Raw genomic sequence first — 17744 nt, forward strand, 5'->3', positions numbered from 1 at the left:
TTGGAAACGACAAAATTGAAATTGAAGCTAAATGGAAGAAAATATGGTTGAGCCGGTGAAATCGAGATAACCGAGGCGCAAGGAAATAATTAAAATAGAAGCTTACAAATGTCGATACGGGAATATTAATGCGAAATATTTCGTGATACAAGCTTGCCGAGGGAAGGAAATATTCACTCGCGATAAGCTGGAAAGATAGTTTTTAATTGTTCCTTGCCACGATACATTTCGTTCGAAAAGTTTCCACGCGGATAGAGAGAGAGAGAGAGAGAGAGAGAGAGAAAGAGAAAGAGAGAGAGAGAGGCTTTGTTCCGAAAACACGAAGCAACTGTTAGGTCGTTCATAAATCAATTATCGGTTACTATTTAGAGCGCGGAAAATTGCTACCACCCTGTTCTGTTTTCCTCGAATAACTCATTAATTATCCGTGTTCCATTATATCCGTTATATCTGAATCGTTGAATTACGAATCTCATCATGAGGGAAAAATATAATTGTAAAAAAAAAGTTAAAAAGGAAGAGGATATATAATAAAGATAACTTGGGATGGAATCATTTATAAAAAAAAAAATGATATTTGAGATTGGAATATTTCTTCGTTCCGTCGATATACACGCCGCGAAGAATAGGGGGAAAACTGTCGAACGATACACGGAAGGCGGGAGGAGCATAGGAGGAGCGCATCGGACGAGGCACGAAACGCTGATATCCTGAGAACTTTCGGAACGATTAATCTAGGCGAATTGTAAACGTCACGCGCAGCTGCAAAATTGATGGTAGCGGCGAGTACCGACCGGATGAAATTCGTTTGCCATTGTGAAAATTTAACTTGATTACCTTGACGTAATGGTAAATTAATGTCCCGTGTTTCCACCCGTTCCGCTTTTTCACCAAAAATACAGGATGATTCTTAATTGCGTGTCAATGACGTGTCTACCACTACGGTGTGAAAATTGTAACGTTTCGATCTTGTTTTTAAACGTTATAAACAAACTAATGTTATTAAATTGTTAAGTGGGAGAAACATCTTTATTCATTATTTGAATAAAAATTGATCACTACGTCATCAAATTGGTGTAAAATAATTAAGTAAAATTATGAAATATCTTATTTTTTGGAGGTTAAGTTCGACAATTCGCAATATCACAGTTAAATTTTATCTTTTCGCGAATCGTTACCGACAATTTGCTAGCTTGAACTTTATTTTTTGACCGATTACTGTCCATCCGAAGTCGGGCTCGTGCTTACGTCTCGTGCAATACGATTCTACCCGAACTTTTCCGACCGTTTCCGAAGTTCGGATCGCTTGGAACTTGGATTCTGCGCACTTCTCCCTATTCTTTTATCGCCTCGCGCGCAGTAACGAAATATTTTACATCGTTACATCGAGTTTAAGAAAGAAAACGTAAAACGTTAGGTTTCGATCATTTTCTAAATCTTATCAATCGCGTCAATTGTACCGCGCTTCATTGGTCGAACAATTTCACGTTTAATCGTCCTCCTCCTTGGGCGAGAAGAGTTGGGACAACGCAAAATCGATTTCATTTGGTTTCACCGAGCGAAAACTAAAAGGCACGCCGTTAAAATAGCAAAACGCGCGCACTGTAGACGTAGTCGCTGACCAAACAGCGTCGCGGAGAGGGCAAATATTGTAATACGCGGAGCCACTTTGCTTTCCGGCCGGGAATAAAACATCGAGAGCCCCGCGTATTTTAAGTTAATTAAGCCGCCCGCGTTGTTACATTCGGATTAACAGGGAAATGTCACGTGGAAAACTGCGTGTAATATGCGTCTCAGGTGCTTGTCGCGAATAATTACGTAAGTGGAGTTTGGATAATTTTATTATCCTCGTGTAATAAAATTGTCGTTGGCATCGAGATGAATCGATATTTACGATATAAATAAAAATCATTTGCGAAGCATGGAACGGAAAACGGGAACTTGAGGATTTTTCGTTAATTTAAATCACGAGCGATCATATTTCCTCTCGGTTACATTTCCTATTGTCCGTTATTCTTAAAAATAACGAAGCTTTCTGTTTGTATAATAACAAATTCGACTCGCGTTTCGATATTCGTCCCGTTTCGACAATATTTATACGAACTAATTAAAATGGCGCATCCTGTATAGCATTAAACCCTTCTCCGCATCAAAAAGTTTGCTTGTCATTGAAAAATACAATTATTATGTTTGTAAATCGAACGAAGAAACCAACGTTTCACCAACGTTTCGCTTATAAAAATATTAGAACAAAGTAATCTACGTTACGTTTCTCCTATCCTATCCCGGTGAAAAATAAGACGAAGAAAAGAGAATTTAAAATTTAAAATAATTTCTCGTTAAAAAATTAGAGAGCTCAAGAGATCGTTGGAAGAGAAAGAAAAGGACAGCTGGCGGAATATAAATTCTTTCTGCGCTCACTTTCTTGCGCTCAACCGACGACCTCGAGCGAGCAAGAACGAGCGAAGCTCGGAACAAGGAAGAGGAGGGCGCGGACAAAGGTCAGACGTAAAAGTCATCGGCAAGGATTCTTCTAAAAGCCTCGATGTCGAAGGAAACGCGGAAAGCCATAGAAACCTTGGGATGGAAGCTTCGAGCTTAGCCGAAATCCTATTTCCGTGCGTTCAAAGGCGACTTATGCGACGTATAAAGGCTTGCAAGGTTTAACTGGTTTCGCAATTACCCCGAAAGGGTATTCGTTTCCTTTCCAGTCCAGACGGTCCACCATTTGAGCATTTCTTCTCTCTCTCTCTCTCTCTCTCTCTCTCTCTCTCTCTCTCTCTCTCTCTCTCTCTCTCTCTCTTTCTCTCTCTCTATCGATCCCATTGCCGATTTTTCGCGTTATAGTTAGAAATTCTACGCTTTCATAAACGTGAAATTTAAATCGAAATAAAAGTAGCTCTTATAATTGATATATAAATTAACAACTTCCAACAACTCCACACGATTTTTATCCGCACTCGTTCAGTGAATTTCTTAGGTGCAAATTAACGTGCAAATATTTTACGTATCTTTACGTACGAAGAGAGAAAATTTGTCGAATATTGAAGTCTATATCGTTGTTTTGTGCGATATTTTAACAATGCAAGATGCATCCTCGGTTTGTCAGGGCAAGTATCACTCTCTATCGTCAATTTCTCAACGAATAGAAATATTTTCGTTGTTCAATAACGAAAAATCAAACTCATCCCCAACTAATTTCATTAATCCATCCTTGCAAGAAAACTTGGAAAACTTTGAAAATAATATTGTAGTTCGATAAAAAACCTAACCATTCGACCAGTATATTATTATTCCACGCTTTACAAGATTATACTTAAAGAGCTTAGGAATCTCTTATTCGCGAGGCGGTATTTCAAGAAAAATCGAATAAATATCGTTCGAAAATTAGTATCTGAGAATCACCGTTTAAAAATTGTGCAGTCGATAAAAAAATAAAGAATGAAAAATGGAAAAGGATGATCGCAAAGGAAACCCTTTGATCTCCCCAAGTGAAAAATGCAATGGGAGCCCGATTGAAATTAAATTGACTGGCCAACTTGATCCTTTCGGCGAGAAGTGTCAAAAACTCTCGAGATAGCCCGTGCATTACACGGATCCTCGCGTGGTGCTCGATTCTATCCGATTGATCCCGGAGAGTGGCGGAATCCGATACAACACACCGTTGTTACTTTGTGCAACGCAACGACAAGAGGAAGAATCCCGATCAAACGGGGAAGATTCGCGAGGTATTTTCCTCGTCTCCGGTATTCGCTTAAAACGCTATTCCCTCGCTAAAATATTCCCCCGAGTGGCGAAGAATTTTCTAATTGCGTTGCAGATCGCCCTTTGAAACAACTCTTCTCTTATTCTTTCACGAGAGAACGTTCGACCCAAAATTCGTATCGACCCTTTCTCCTGTTTATATTTAAGAAGGTTACCGATCGAGTAGCAAAAATCCCTAGAATTGTATTTACATCAGTGAGTACACGATATAATGATAGGTACAAGCGCAAAGAGTTGAATTCGATTTATTGTTGCAGTAGAGACTCTCTATTTAAATTACAACGATTTAATAAATACTTTCTTGCGTTCGACGGGTTGAACGTATCGATTGTGAAGCGAGTAAACGAGCGTGTAGTTTTAACCTGTTGAAGAGAAGAATAATGGAAGATGTTAAAGAAAGTGGTGAAATTGGAGATGCTTGAAATCTACGATTATTATAAATATTAAAAAACAGAAAAGCAATGTTGAAAATTGTATCCACAGAACGTAGATTCGATGGTTACGATAAATTGTCAATTATTATTAGTTCGGATACTTTCGAAACTTTGTTATAACACCTTTTAACCGCGTTTAGTGTGGCTTACATATACCACTAAAATAAAAATAAACTTCACACTAGAAAAATTTTCCAGATACGTTTCATCCATTGTTATAATTTCGTCACGTGTAATTGTGTTCTTTTATTTCTTTAACTTTTAGAACAAATTTTGAAATTTTAAGCGATTCCGTGATAATTTCTAAAATAATTTTAGTAAAATAAATATATATTTTTCGTCACGTGCAAGTCCATGCAACGATAACTCGTATCCACTTCGAAACTTTTAAGCGACGAGAGCCACCTGGTTCGAGAACAATTCCAAAATCTCTCCACGAGCAAAGTTCACGCTTTTTTTGAGGAACGAGAGGAGAGGATGGAAGACATCGCTAGCTGGAAGAATTGGCGAATCGGTCGGGATCGGTGGACCCGTGAGACCGGAAGTTTACCCACCGGTTACCAGCCGGCCGCCAAAATAAACGGGGGTGTTTCACGTCCCGTTATTTATGCAAACGGTGGTGGACACGGCGGATAGCTTCAAAAAGTTTCGATCTCTCTCCCGACCGCGGGGGAGGGTTAAATCGCATTTCGCGTTTCACCTACTCGAAAATTGTGACGTTTCCCCCTCGACCCTCGTTTCTGAATTTCACGCTTGACAGTTTTAAATGGGCGATGCCATTCTAAATCGTATTAAACCGCGACGTGTCACTCTCTCTCTCTCTCTCATTCGTCTATACATTTCGTTGTATACCCAGCAATCAAGTTCGATGTTTACGTTTTTTTCCCTGCGTTTTTCTCTTGAAAATCGTTTCTTGGCAAATTCGTTATTTAAAGTTATCAAGTGGAAACGAATCGAGGTGATTTGCTAGGAAATTTTGTGAGTAGTTACTTAAACGTGTTTTGAAACGATTATTAAATACAGCAAACCTCCATTCCATCGAACACATCTCGCACAACGAATCATATTTATCACCTTAATTAACTTATCTCACCAAGGTGGATCCTCAACAAGATTGGTATTCGAGAAGAGGATGAACGAAATTTGGATAAACGTCTTAACTCATTGCGAACAAGACTCGTTCGAGCCTCTTCTCTCGAATTTCCTTCGAGGTTCGCCAACCTCGGAAATTGGATCGATCGTGCGCTGATCGATCTTAACACCACTCGTTGCGCGCTCCATCATTAATCACGAATCCGCTATTAATCGTGTTTAAGTGGGACGACGTACCGTGGATGGCGCCTTTGTAAGGAAGAAAGAGGAGGAGGAGGAGGAGGCTTCGACACCTTCTTGATCCTTCCATGGTTCTCAACCATAGAAATCGTTGTCGCGTTATTTGTCACCGAGCTGCTTTGCTCCCCGAGTCTCTCTCTCTCTCTCTTTTGGGGTCGATTTTCAAGATCGATGCTTCCTTTCGAGAGAGAGAGAGAGAGAGAGAGGGGGTGATTGCTTCCGGTTCACGTGGCGCGAGAATACGGTATCGGTGAATTGGGGTGAATAACGGTGGTGGGAATTCGTAGTTGTTTTCGATGAAAATTAATTGGTATTTCTGGATTTCGTTTCCTCTTTTAGCTTCGAGTTTCGAAGTTGTATCGAGTTTCGATTATCCGAGGGTGAAAAATATATCCGAAGGTGAAAGATGTTGCTCGAATCGGGAAATTGGTATAATCGAATAGAATTGAATTTTAATTTTTGAAATCGAATTTTTTTCCGAATCCAAGAATATATTATTTAAACATATTGTCTTTATTCATTAAATGCGAGTTGTAAATCCTGTTCAAATAGTAAACGTGCCGCGCATATTTATGCATTCGTGAAAAACATAAAATACACGGGAAACCGCGCACAAAAACGCATAAAATAATAATGCGAATCTCCGTTTTAAACTCCATTTCTTTCGTCGTAAAAATTTTACTTTGCGTTAACATCCCGACAATGATGATATATAAAACCTACTAAAATATAAACGGAATCCTAATAAAAAATTCGAGAAAACTTGATCGAAAGAATGTATCTAAACTGCCTCTTTTTAAATAACAAAAAAATCATCCACGATGAAGCTCGCATAATAAAACCAAGCCAAAAAAGAAAAAATCGCAAGAAAATATCATCGACGTTGCCTTCAATCAAATGTATCATCTCTCCAGAGTTCAGAAATGAAGCCAGAATCGTTGCAGAACGGAGTGGACGCTTAACAGAGGTGCACGTACGTAACGTTTCGCTTTTGTCTCCCCTTCGCCGTCCGAAATTTCGCTTTTATCCTCCCCCAAAGTTGGCCGGATTTGCGGGGAAGACGACGGGGCTGCTCTTTTCAGACGACGCACTCGAACGGATTAGGCGAAAAAGTTTAAACGAAACTGCCACGTGAAACTATTGGAAAGCTGTATCGGCGCAAACCGAGCTCCTCACACATCTCAACTGTTTCAACTGAAAATTATTAACGATGAGGGCTCAACGTATTTTCGTGTAGACTTAGAAAGTAAAATCTACGATTAAGAACAACGAAACAACGAATTCTCTGGTGAAATCGCGGCACAATTTTAATTCTCCTTTAATTTAGGGAAAAATTTTTGGATCTCTTGACGGGTGGTATTCTTGGAATTTTTTTTTCTTGGCGGTGAAAATGAAGAAGTTGCAAAACTCGGTTCTCAATTTGGGATAGTGGAAGATCCGTTATCCTAACGCGACAGCGTATATCGGAGGCGAAATGACGCGAGATTCCGAAACTTTGGAAGATGGAGTATTATCTCGTCGATACAGATCCATTAACTAATTGCCACCTTGCCAAGTTTCTCGAGAACAGGGAATATAAAACTTAATTAGTCAGTTTCGACTTGGGCAAAACTTGTGTTCAATCTTTTGAATCGGCACTCGATGTCAGTTTGAGTAAATATAATGATCCGATACGTTGGATCATCGTAGGAAAAGAGAGAAAAATTTCTTACTTATCTATAAGGCGAATAAAAAGAAATTAATCTCGTCTACTTCTGGCTCAAATTTAAATTCATCACCTTGGAATCACCAATTCTCTCGCATAAAAAACACACAATCTAATCAACTTATTATCCGATCGGCCAACAACAAACTTCGAAACGTAATTTTCGAAATATTTCCCCTGATGAAAAACACGATCTTTCGTTCCTCGTTTTTCCGCCTCTATTGCAAAACGATGAACCGTAAAAGCGAATAATAAGGGCGGGAATATTGAAGTTGCCGCATTATCACAGCGCGTATGCATCGTTAATCGCGTTTCCTTCGCGAAATGAAAAGTTTACGAGCCACGCTTACGTGTTAACGTCGATCCCTCCTTTCCCCTTCCGGAACCGGCATTATCCGTAATCCGATTGTTTTTAGCGTGCAAACCGTTCTCGCGTGGATTAGAACGGATGGAGCTGCGTGAATAAGCTGAAATATACTTTTGAAAAATGCGATCGATGTGAATCGAAACATTGCTCTTGAAACCTTTTAATATAAATATTCCAAGTTAATCAATCCTTTGCACTCGTACATCGCCGTACAATCCTACATTTTATCGTTACACGTATATTAATATTGCATTCTACATAATTAGGGACATTCTAGGGACTTTGGTTCTACTCGATCGGTAACCTTCTTAAATATAAACACGAGCGCAAATGATATTTTTGAAAAATGCGATCGATGTGAATCGAAACATTGCTCTTGAAACCTTTTAATATAAATATTCCAAGTTAATCAATCCTTTGCACTCGTACATCGCCGTACAATCCTACATTTTATCGTTACACGTATATTAATATTGCATTCTACATAATTAGGGACATTCTAGGGACTTTGGTTCTACTCGATCGGTAACCTTCTTAAATATAAACACGAGCGCAAATGATATTTTTGAAAAATACGATCGATGTGAATCGAAACATTGCTCTTGAAACCTTTTAATATAAATATTCCAAGTTAATCAATCCTTTGCACTCGTACATCGTCGTACAATCCTACATTTTATTGTTACACGTATATTAATATTGCATTCTACATAATTAGGAACATTCTAGGGACTTTGGTTCTACTCGATCGGTAACCTTCTTAAATATAAACACGAGCGCAAATGATATTTTTGAAAAATGCGATCGATGTGAATCGAAACATTGCTCTTGAAACCTTTTAATATAAATATTCCAAGTTAATCAACCCTTTGCACTCGTACATCGCCGTACAATCCTACATTTTATTGTTACACGTATATTAATATTGCATTCTATATAATTAGGGACATTCTAGGGACTTTGGTTCTACTCGATCGGTAACCTTCTTAAATATAAACACGAGCGCAAATGATATTTTTTCTTTTCATACGAACAATTCATTTGCGTGTAATTTTTCTAGAAAGAAAAATTAAATTCCACAATTTATTATTATTCATATCTCGTGTAAAAAGAATTCTATCGAATATACAAATAATATATATATATATATTTCACACGCACGATTCAAGCAAGTAATTCAGCGAGCGATTTGCATTTGTACGTTGGAAAAAAAATTCACATCGTCCCCATTATCAATCGTGAACAATGTATCCCTTATAAATCACAAAGAGGGGAGGGAGTGGAGAGAAATGTTAGCATTGAAACCCGTTGTCCGAACGCAAAACCTTCGTGTTTCATGAATATGTTTTGCGAGCGTCTCTCTGTCGCAAACCTTTACCATCGATTTGCAATTCTGTTATGGAGGTGTCTGCGGATATTGTCTCCCGAGGTGCATGTCTCGTGTTTACGTGTCGCCTGTATGTAGGGGAGGGGAGGGTGAGAGTGGTTTTTTGGCGGCGAGACAACGAACGAAACGAACGGAAGGGATGGATATATCGCGATATAGATATGGTGTGGCTGGGAACGGTGTGGTCGAATAAAATAAAGCATAGAAATATGGAGCGTTTGAAAAAAAGGGAGGAGAAAGAGCGAAAGAGGAAATAAAGTTTCTCGTACATACTTTTTGTTTTTTTTCTTCGAACTGACGAATATTATTTCTCTCTGAACTCACTGAACTTGGTGTAGAAAAATATATGGAATTATAAATTACATATTATTCGTATAATATATTTCGTTATTTGCAATGTGTTATAATTGTGATTAATCGTTGTTCGGGAAATGTATCGCTCGTATTTTCGTAAGTGGATTTATTTAATTTCAATAAATGGATCTTCGTGATGCTTGAAATTATCGTGAACGTGGTCGAATGATGTATAAAGAAAAGAATAATAAAACGTTTCTTTTCGTACGTGGAAACGCGAAGAAAAATTATGGAACGAAATATAAATATATTACCGGTGGATACGATTAATGAAATAATAAATAATAAGGTAAGATTCGTGAATTTTCCTGATATCGTTACGTAGAATTGTCGAGGCGAGTTATAATATGATCGAAACGAAACTTCCTTCCTCTCGGAAAGGGAGACGACGAAATAAAAGATTAAGAGGGAGATAAAAAAGAAGGGACTACAAAGATTCTGTTCGCTCGTGAAAAAAAGAAAAAGAAAGAGAAAAATGGTCAAAGTGGTTGCGATCTAAGGAGACTGCCGGTCTAAAACGAACTGCCTTAATTTAAAGTTGCGTACAGGGATTTCAGACTTTTACTTTCGGAGTTTCTTGCCTCGTGGAGGATGAGGTGGGGGGAGGGGGAAGGTAGGTGGATTGTCCCCATTTCTGAGAACTCGTTACGTTTTCGTCGCAGGGAATTACGGCACTTTGACTAAAACCAGTTAAAGTCTCGTCGTGGAGAGTTGCGACTAAACGGGCCTTGATCCTCGTAATCTCGTCGAGGCGAACGCATCTTCTTGTAGTAGTTTCATAATTTCATTGATAAATGTCTGCCCCGTTTACCGGGCGAAATCGCGTCCAAGGAAAATCACGAGGCGCTTTCTTCGATGAAAATTCGAAAGACGCGCCACTTCGTACGTAGAGTTTTATGTTTCTTCTTTAAGCAAGCAAAGATTAACGCAATATCTCTTATTACCCTTTATTTCTTTAATTGGAAATATTATAAGCAAAAGTGTTTACATTTTCCGTGTAATTCGAAGCTTTCGTTTCGGAAATGTTGAAATGTTATCGTGGAATAAATAGAACGAGGAAAACGATCGGGGAAGGAAAAAAATGTTTAATGAAACGAAACGCGATGCGCGGGCAGAAGATGCGTACAGTGGCGCCACTGAAATGAAGCGGAAACGGAGGAACGTTGACACGCGGGCGGGAAAGAAACGTGCATATTCGGAATGGAGTTCTCGGGTAACACTGGTCGATACACAATGGGCCATCAGTTTACAATGACTTGGAACGAGTCCCAATATTATCTTCCATTATGACGCGCATCGAGTTCTTCCGGACAATAAAATCTCTTTTTGAATCTACGGCAACGCGGTTGCAAAGTGGCTCGCGCGTGCTGTATAACGAATCGTTTCGATTTGTCACACTCCTTTTTCCACGTTTACGGTCCCTCTCTCGCCACTGGAATGAAAAACTGGATACGGTCACGGCTCGTTTGAGAAATTTCATCGTCAAACAATTTAGATTGTTTCACGCAGCTCGTTTATATTTATTTATTTAAGTAGCTAATTTTCGTAGAAGTAATAAAACAATATCCAGTCAAAGTTTAAAAAAATTTCTTTGATATTTTATATATAAATTACAGTACACGCTATACTTACCCTGGGAAAACAGAATGGCATAGCAGAGAATGGCAACCCGGTGTTGTTGCATTTCGGGGGAACTTTCATCCCGAAAATGTAATATTATGTGCTAATCAGTAAAAGTGTTAATTCTTTTAAAATCAATAGCGTCAAATTAATCGATTTCGAATAAAGAACAAAAGAGGAGGAGAAAAGAAGACAAAATATGAGATCATCAAGTCGGCAAAACGAATTCGATTACAATAAAAAGGAGGCATTTAAATTTCTAACCTATTCATTGTCGAGATCTATCAAACGTTCACGAACGTTTAATCCTCCATCGTCCATCTTGGGAAAAGAAAATCCAAAAACGCTTTTCTCCCAAACGAGACGCGTGGCGTTAATTAACCGGTCTCCTCGAATTCCTGTGAAACGTTACTCGCTACAACGTTACAAGAATTCGCAGGTATGGGATGGGAGGGGATGTCCCTTCTTTCCTCGGTCGGACATTCGGACGGCGACAACAAAATTACACGAGGAAAATTCTCGAGGAAGCTTTTCAACTTTCCGTGGAAAACTCGTGGAAAAGAAGGAAGGAGGAGGAAACTCGAGGAAGCGTTGAACGCAATTAGGGCGTACGGGCGAAAATAGAAATTTCCAAAGGGACGTCTTACTCTCTGGCGAGAAACCACCTTCCTCCTCCTCTCTACTTTACCGACCGGACGGTCCACTTTACTACTAGGACGGATTTAATGAATGAACAAGCGTTGGGGGGGAAGGGAGAAAGAAAAAGAAAAAGAACTTCAAAGGGCAAGAGCGGCCGCATAACGGGAGAAGTTAGAGAAGATGGAGAGGAAGAAGGTCTGGAAACAATGGAAAAGAGCGGAAGTAAAGTAGCGACAAAACCTCAATCCCTTTAATGGAGACAAATCCCCTTCCTCCGCGTGCTGCGGCCTTCTGCGAAAGAGCAGAAGGACGGACAATTTGTAAGAGTATATCCTACCCCAGCCTTATATTAGTAGTACCCAACGCCTGGTATAGCGTGGCTCCACCGGCCAATCATCCTCGGACTCTCCTCACTTTCCCCCTCCTCCTTTTTCCCTTTCTTCTTTCCTTCTTCTCCCCCAACCTCTCCTCCAGCGTCTCGTCCCCCTCCGCCTGTGAAATACCCGGGGAGGGGGAGTGCTGCACACACGTGCGAACAGAGGAGGCGATTCACACAACCACGCGTTGGTGAAATTATAAAATTAACGAGCGGCATCCATCAGCCGGCATAATACCGGACCATTAAGCCCCGCGAAACGAACTTTTTGCCCGGCCACTCGATCTTGGTTAAATCTCTCTCTCTCTCTCTCTCTTTCTCTTCGTTCTCTTTTCGTCCAAGAATGTCCCTCTCGCTCGCGTTATCGCGTATAACGTCTCTTTCTCTCTCGCGCGCGCACGCGCTCAACGTCTGTCTCGTTTCGTTAATGTAGCCGAGCCACCCGTGGATGGATGGAACGTGTTGTAAGTGTGAGATACGCGTATGCGCGTTTTTTTCTCGAGGTTTCGTTGGTTCGAATCTTTTCACGGTGGACTTGGTTTTGACGTTCGCGAGTAACACGCGCCACTTTCAGAATGCAATTTATCACCGACCTCCTCCCCTCTTCTTTATGCAACCACGTCGAAAATTCTCGAACCTGGGATATCGTTGGGTCAACTCTTCTGTTCTTCGAGAAGACGAGGTGTCGCGACCAGAGAGAAGAAAATGGTAATTCTCGATGATTGGACCGTTTTCGAAGGTTATTTTTTAGATTATCATCAACTTTGAGCGCGAAGAGAGGATTGTTATATGGGGGAAGCGTAGAATTTGTTCGAGAGAGAAGAATCTTTTGAGACAATTTTTTTGCATTATTTATTTCTCTCATCATGGGATTACTTTTTAAATTTTTCCTTTGCGTTCGTTAGAAAATTTCGAACGAATTTTCAATCCGATCGGAACGATCTATAAATTTTCATCCCCGCCGTGCTAGTTTATCAACTAATTATGATAACATCGCGCCGCTATTATCGATGATACGTCGCCGAAGGCAACATAGTTCGAGATTGTTTTTGCTGGGAAAATCGATGCAGCAAAGTGACACGTCGATCTTTCGGATGTGTATCCTTCCAAACTCGATCGATCAGCATCGATTATTTCATTATTACGTTACATTATCAACTTGTATAACTTTGTCCGGATAACATCGGTGTAATTAATGCAGAGATTGGCAAGATACATTATAAAGTAAAGTAGGATTATAATCACAAATTTATCGTAAAAAAAACGATATATTATTTATATTTACGTTGAAATGAAAATATAATTTATTTCTCTCTTTCTCGTTAGAAGAGCGACGAAAATCCTCTTACCGATTTAAAATTTTTCTTTCACCTTTCATCGTTTTGTTCGAAGATGAAATTTAAAATTTTACCTCGAGAAATTGTAAGAAATTCTCGATCTGCACGATCGATCGAGAATTGGTTCGCAGTTTTCTCGTGGCCAACCTTTGATCTTCATTACCATCCGTTACGTTCGAGGCACGAACTCGATAGATTTCTTCGGAAGTTCCATCGACGTCAAGAAGATCGTGATAAATTGCGATCGAAAAGTGCTCCTAAGAAATAAATCGACTGGATCGCGTAAAAACTTGGATAATCGTGGGGGAAGTAGTTTTTGTTGACTTTGCTGCTGCGCGGAGCCAAGACGTTAGAAATCTCGTTTGTTTTAGTTACACTTTGTTTTTCCAAAGCGTTTCAGATATAACGTCTCCAAGATTAAACTATTTCTTTTTTTTTTTTTTTTTCGACAGAAAGAGAGAAAGAGAATTAAGATAGAAATTATTATCTTTCGAAAGATATTCAAAATTTTTTAGACTCGTCTACAACACCTATATATATATTGATAAAAAAAAAAAAAGAAAAAAGCAAGAAGCATAACGAACCACAATAATTTTAATCATTAATTCGCGTCGAGATTCAAAGAAATTTCGAAAAGAGAAAAATTGTGGTATCCGTTCTCCGTTTCCCTTCTAATCAAAATCACAGGTAATACGAGAAAATTACTCTCAATTAACGAAACTTTGAACCCGTTGATCAAAGAAGAATCAGCACCAAGGGGCGGTCGCCAGCCAGCCAACCCATCTCTCTCTCGTACAACGACAAACGAACAGAAGAGGCGGAAAAGCGGCGAGAAAAAAGACGAAGAAAGAAGAGAAAAAAGACTTGTAAAAATTCGAGGAGGAGGTACCACTATCATCGAACCTCCCTGAGGGAAATTTAATTTCCCCTGTCCTGTCCGATCTTCTCGACACTCGACCGCGAAATCACTATGACAGAATGTTTTCATATAATATCAAAAGCTCGTGAACGCGCGCGCGCACGCCGCCCTTGCGGACCACTCAATCATCCCTCTTAATCCGGGTGGCTAAGGTCTAAAGGACTAAAGGTAATCAAGATAAACTACTCTCCCCGGGGGAATTTGAAGTTGCAGCTGCTTCGAAGGAGACATCGAAGTAATTAATTCGTATCTTTCGGCCTCCCTCCCTCCCTCCCTCGTGTTCTTCTTCTTGTCACGAGATGGTGAAATAAAGTAACGAAAGAAGAAAAGTTATATCCTTTCCTCCAGGAAATGAAGCTTATGAAATAGACGTTTCAATTAGCTCTGTTCGGCTATTCGAAATGCCAAGGGATTAGAGAATCAGCTGCTCCTCCTCCTGCACCCTTCCCCCCCTCCCCTCCCCTCCCCTCAGCGTAAATTACTCTGATGAAATTAAAAGCCCCCTCCTCCTTTTCGTTTCTCTTCTTTCTCGCTTCTTTCGCTTATTAGTTTTCGCCTCTTTGGCTTACTTTAACTCCTATTAAAACACGATCTCACCCCTCCCTCCCTCGTTGTCTCTCGAACGGTGGGGGGAAGGGAGAGCGAGCTCACCCTCCCTCAATTGCGCCAGAGGCTGGGGCCAGGTGTATTATTGCAATCTTTGATCTTTTGTTATTATTACTATTATTATTATTATTATTATTATTGTGGTTTCTTTAACGTTGAGTATAACGGAAAGTACACTCGTTCGTGTCGAAGGGAAACGGGGTTTCCCTGGTTTTTTGGGGGGAGGGGGAATCGAGGAGGATGTGGGATACACGTAAATTGTAGAGTTCTGTGACGTTAATGTGGTCGGTGTGTGTACGCGAGGCATGTAAAGTATGAATAATGTATAGGAAACGTTTTATGCGATGTGTGTGTATAAAGAGAGAGAGAGAGAGAGAGAGAAAAATGAGGCAAATTTTGGTTGTAAAGTTTGCATCAAATGTTAATGCGTTCGCAATTTGAACGGAGTTTTGGCCGGCTTTAATTTCCCTTTATTCCCGTTATTTTATCGAAATTAGGATATATATTTCTTTCCAAATATATTTTATGAAAGATCCTCCCTCCCTTTCCACTTTGTACTAGGAATGAAGTTTCCTATCCCCATGATTTCCAATTACCGGACACGGGAGGAGTAACTGCGTTGAAACTGCGCGCCGGTTCGTCGATAAAACAATCTGTCGATAAAACAAACGGAACGGGCACTTTGTCGGCAGGCATCGCTTTCAAAGCTAAATCCTCCGTTTAATCGAGGATGATGCTACTTCCGTCGCCTGCAATACGTGAAAATTCAACGTATAAACACGCGTAAGGAACAAAGGGGTTGTTGCACTCCCCTCCCTGTTACATCAGAAACGTTCGTTTCAATTATCTCTCGAGAGGATGTAACACCCTCCTCCCTCTGTCGGGGGCCTCGCCTCATAAATATTTATACGTAATTCCTTGGCAATTTATCGTATATTTATACAAAGTCACGGTGAGGGAGGGGAGGAGAGGCGTCGAAGCGGGATAGAACGGCGCGAAGTTAAGCGCTTTATGTTCGAGAGAGGCAGAGGTTAATAGGGATTCTCGCTTAGCAATGTCGACAGCGTGGGCGAACGACGCTTTGCCGATTTGTAGAGAAGTTGGCGTGGTGGTGTTGCACCCTCTTCCGTTTGAAGCGGTCATCGGTGCATAGAAAGCGCGGAAAAATTCTGTTTTCGCTAACGCCACTTCTTGTTTGCGCTCCTCGTGTACGATGCAGGGGAAGGATTTTTTATTTTTTTACTTCCCCTCTCCTCCCAGATCTCTCTTTCTCTCTCTTTTTTATTTTATTTCTGCTCGAGCTCCAAACGGTACTTTTTAATTCCGATTTTTTTTGTTCGTATTTGTTGTTTATGCGAAAGTTATGTGAAAAACACATGAAAAGTGATACGCGTAACGTATGGTTCGGATCGCTGGCAAGCATTTTCAAATTCCCAGCGAGATATATTTGTATTTCATGAAATTAAAGTTGGTAAAATAATTGTCATTGTTCGAAATGAAATATGAATTCTTTTTTATCCACACTGTTATGTTAAGCTCGTCGTTGGATTCGTATTTTTTATAAAACAATAATTCGTGGAAAAAGAAACATGTTCGTATAACGTTTCGCATAAAAAATTATTAGAACATCATAAGTGTAACATCCATTCTACAAGAGTATTCTATTAAAAAAATCCCGATATAATACAGAAACGTATAACTACCTAATTGCTATATATATATATATATATATATATATATATATATATATATATATATATATATATATCCCTTCAGGACATACATTCTGTCAAAAAAAATTCCTCAAAAAAATTTCTGAATAGAAGCAAAGTGATCTCGAAAATATACCACATTCTCTCTAGATAAAGGAACGCCGGTATAAAAATCCCGTATACGCGATCGATATACAGGAGCGGACATTTCCCGTATGTGGAGCGACGTACACATATCCCTTTTGATTGTGGGGGGAGGTCCGAGGAGAACGCGACGCGCCGCAAGAATTCGCGTTACGTTGCAAAGAAATCCCAAGAAGGATTAAAGAGTTGGGAGAGGAGGAAGAATGGAACGCTAAACGGCTCCTGGACGAGGCCAGACATTCCCTAGCTAAGGTTATCCCGCGGGAATATTTATATTCTCGCCACTTACCCGCTGTAAATCCCTGGCCGGCAATTAAGGTTGGCCGGCAAACGGGTCTCGTTTCGTCTAGTCTCGTCTGCCGGGCGTCCAGTTTGCAGCCTTGTAACTCTCGACGGTCGTTAACGTGGACTATCATTGCACACGGTGCCGGTTACCGTGCATGATGTGTTCGTCTTTCTCAGTCTTGTTCATCCTTGTACGATGCTTGTCCGCATGGCCACTCGTTAGTCCCTCTCTCATCGCCGCAAAATGTTACCGCATTATCCTTTCGCATCCGTGTAGCACGTGGCCTCGCATTTGTAATTTTAGATTCGAAACGGGCTTCAACTGAAACGAGTTTTAAATAGAAGGGTTGTCGGGTGACTTTTGATCGGGTGAACAATGGCTAGCACAAGTGTTACGAATTCTAGGATTATTTCTAATGTAATTTATACGGTTTAGCGATAAAGTTATTTTTTTGTTTGTATATAAACTTCTTAATAATATTCTTCGTGAATTACTATGAACAAAATTGCTATGATTTATAAGATATTTATAAGATTAATCTAATATTCTTCGTAAAGAATTGATTTCAGTATTAAGAAATTATACGATATTTATAGGTTATGTATCTCCCTATACAAAGAAATAAAACGAAATTGTAAAGTAAAAAATTAATAAGATACTAAAAGTTAATTGTAATTGATCATAAAGTATATCCTAATATTGCACAATTCTCTGAGTTTATATTATATAAAGTTATTTGCGCGTCAAATATTCTATTTCAT

At 39.7% G+C, this 17744-nt stretch overlaps 1 protein-coding gene and 1 long non-coding RNA gene across 42 annotated transcripts in view; one reads left to right on the forward strand and one right to left on the reverse strand.

Annotated features, from left to right (window-relative positions):
• Positions 1-17744, forward strand: part of LOC100869770 (CUGBP Elav-like family member 1-A) — a 479952-nt gene that overhangs the window by 323579 nt on the left and 138629 nt on the right. The window lies entirely within an intron of this gene.
• LOC147656828 (uncharacterized) overlaps positions 1-17744 on the reverse strand; it is a 143896-nt gene that overhangs the window by 125549 nt on the left and 603 nt on the right. Inside the window, exon 2 of the long non-coding RNA XR_015293720.1 lies at positions 16987-17304. This is a non-coding gene — a long non-coding RNA (uncharacterized LOC147656828). The remainder of the gene's footprint in view (positions 1-16986; positions 17305-17744) is intronic.

This window comes from Apis florea, unplaced genomic scaffold, assembly GCF_048593485.1.
Source record: "Apis florea isolate Af1SG1 unplaced genomic scaffold, ASM4859348v1 contig_3496_pilon, whole genome shotgun sequence".
Taxonomy (NCBI): Eukaryota; Metazoa; Arthropoda; class Insecta; order Hymenoptera; family Apidae; genus Apis; species Apis florea.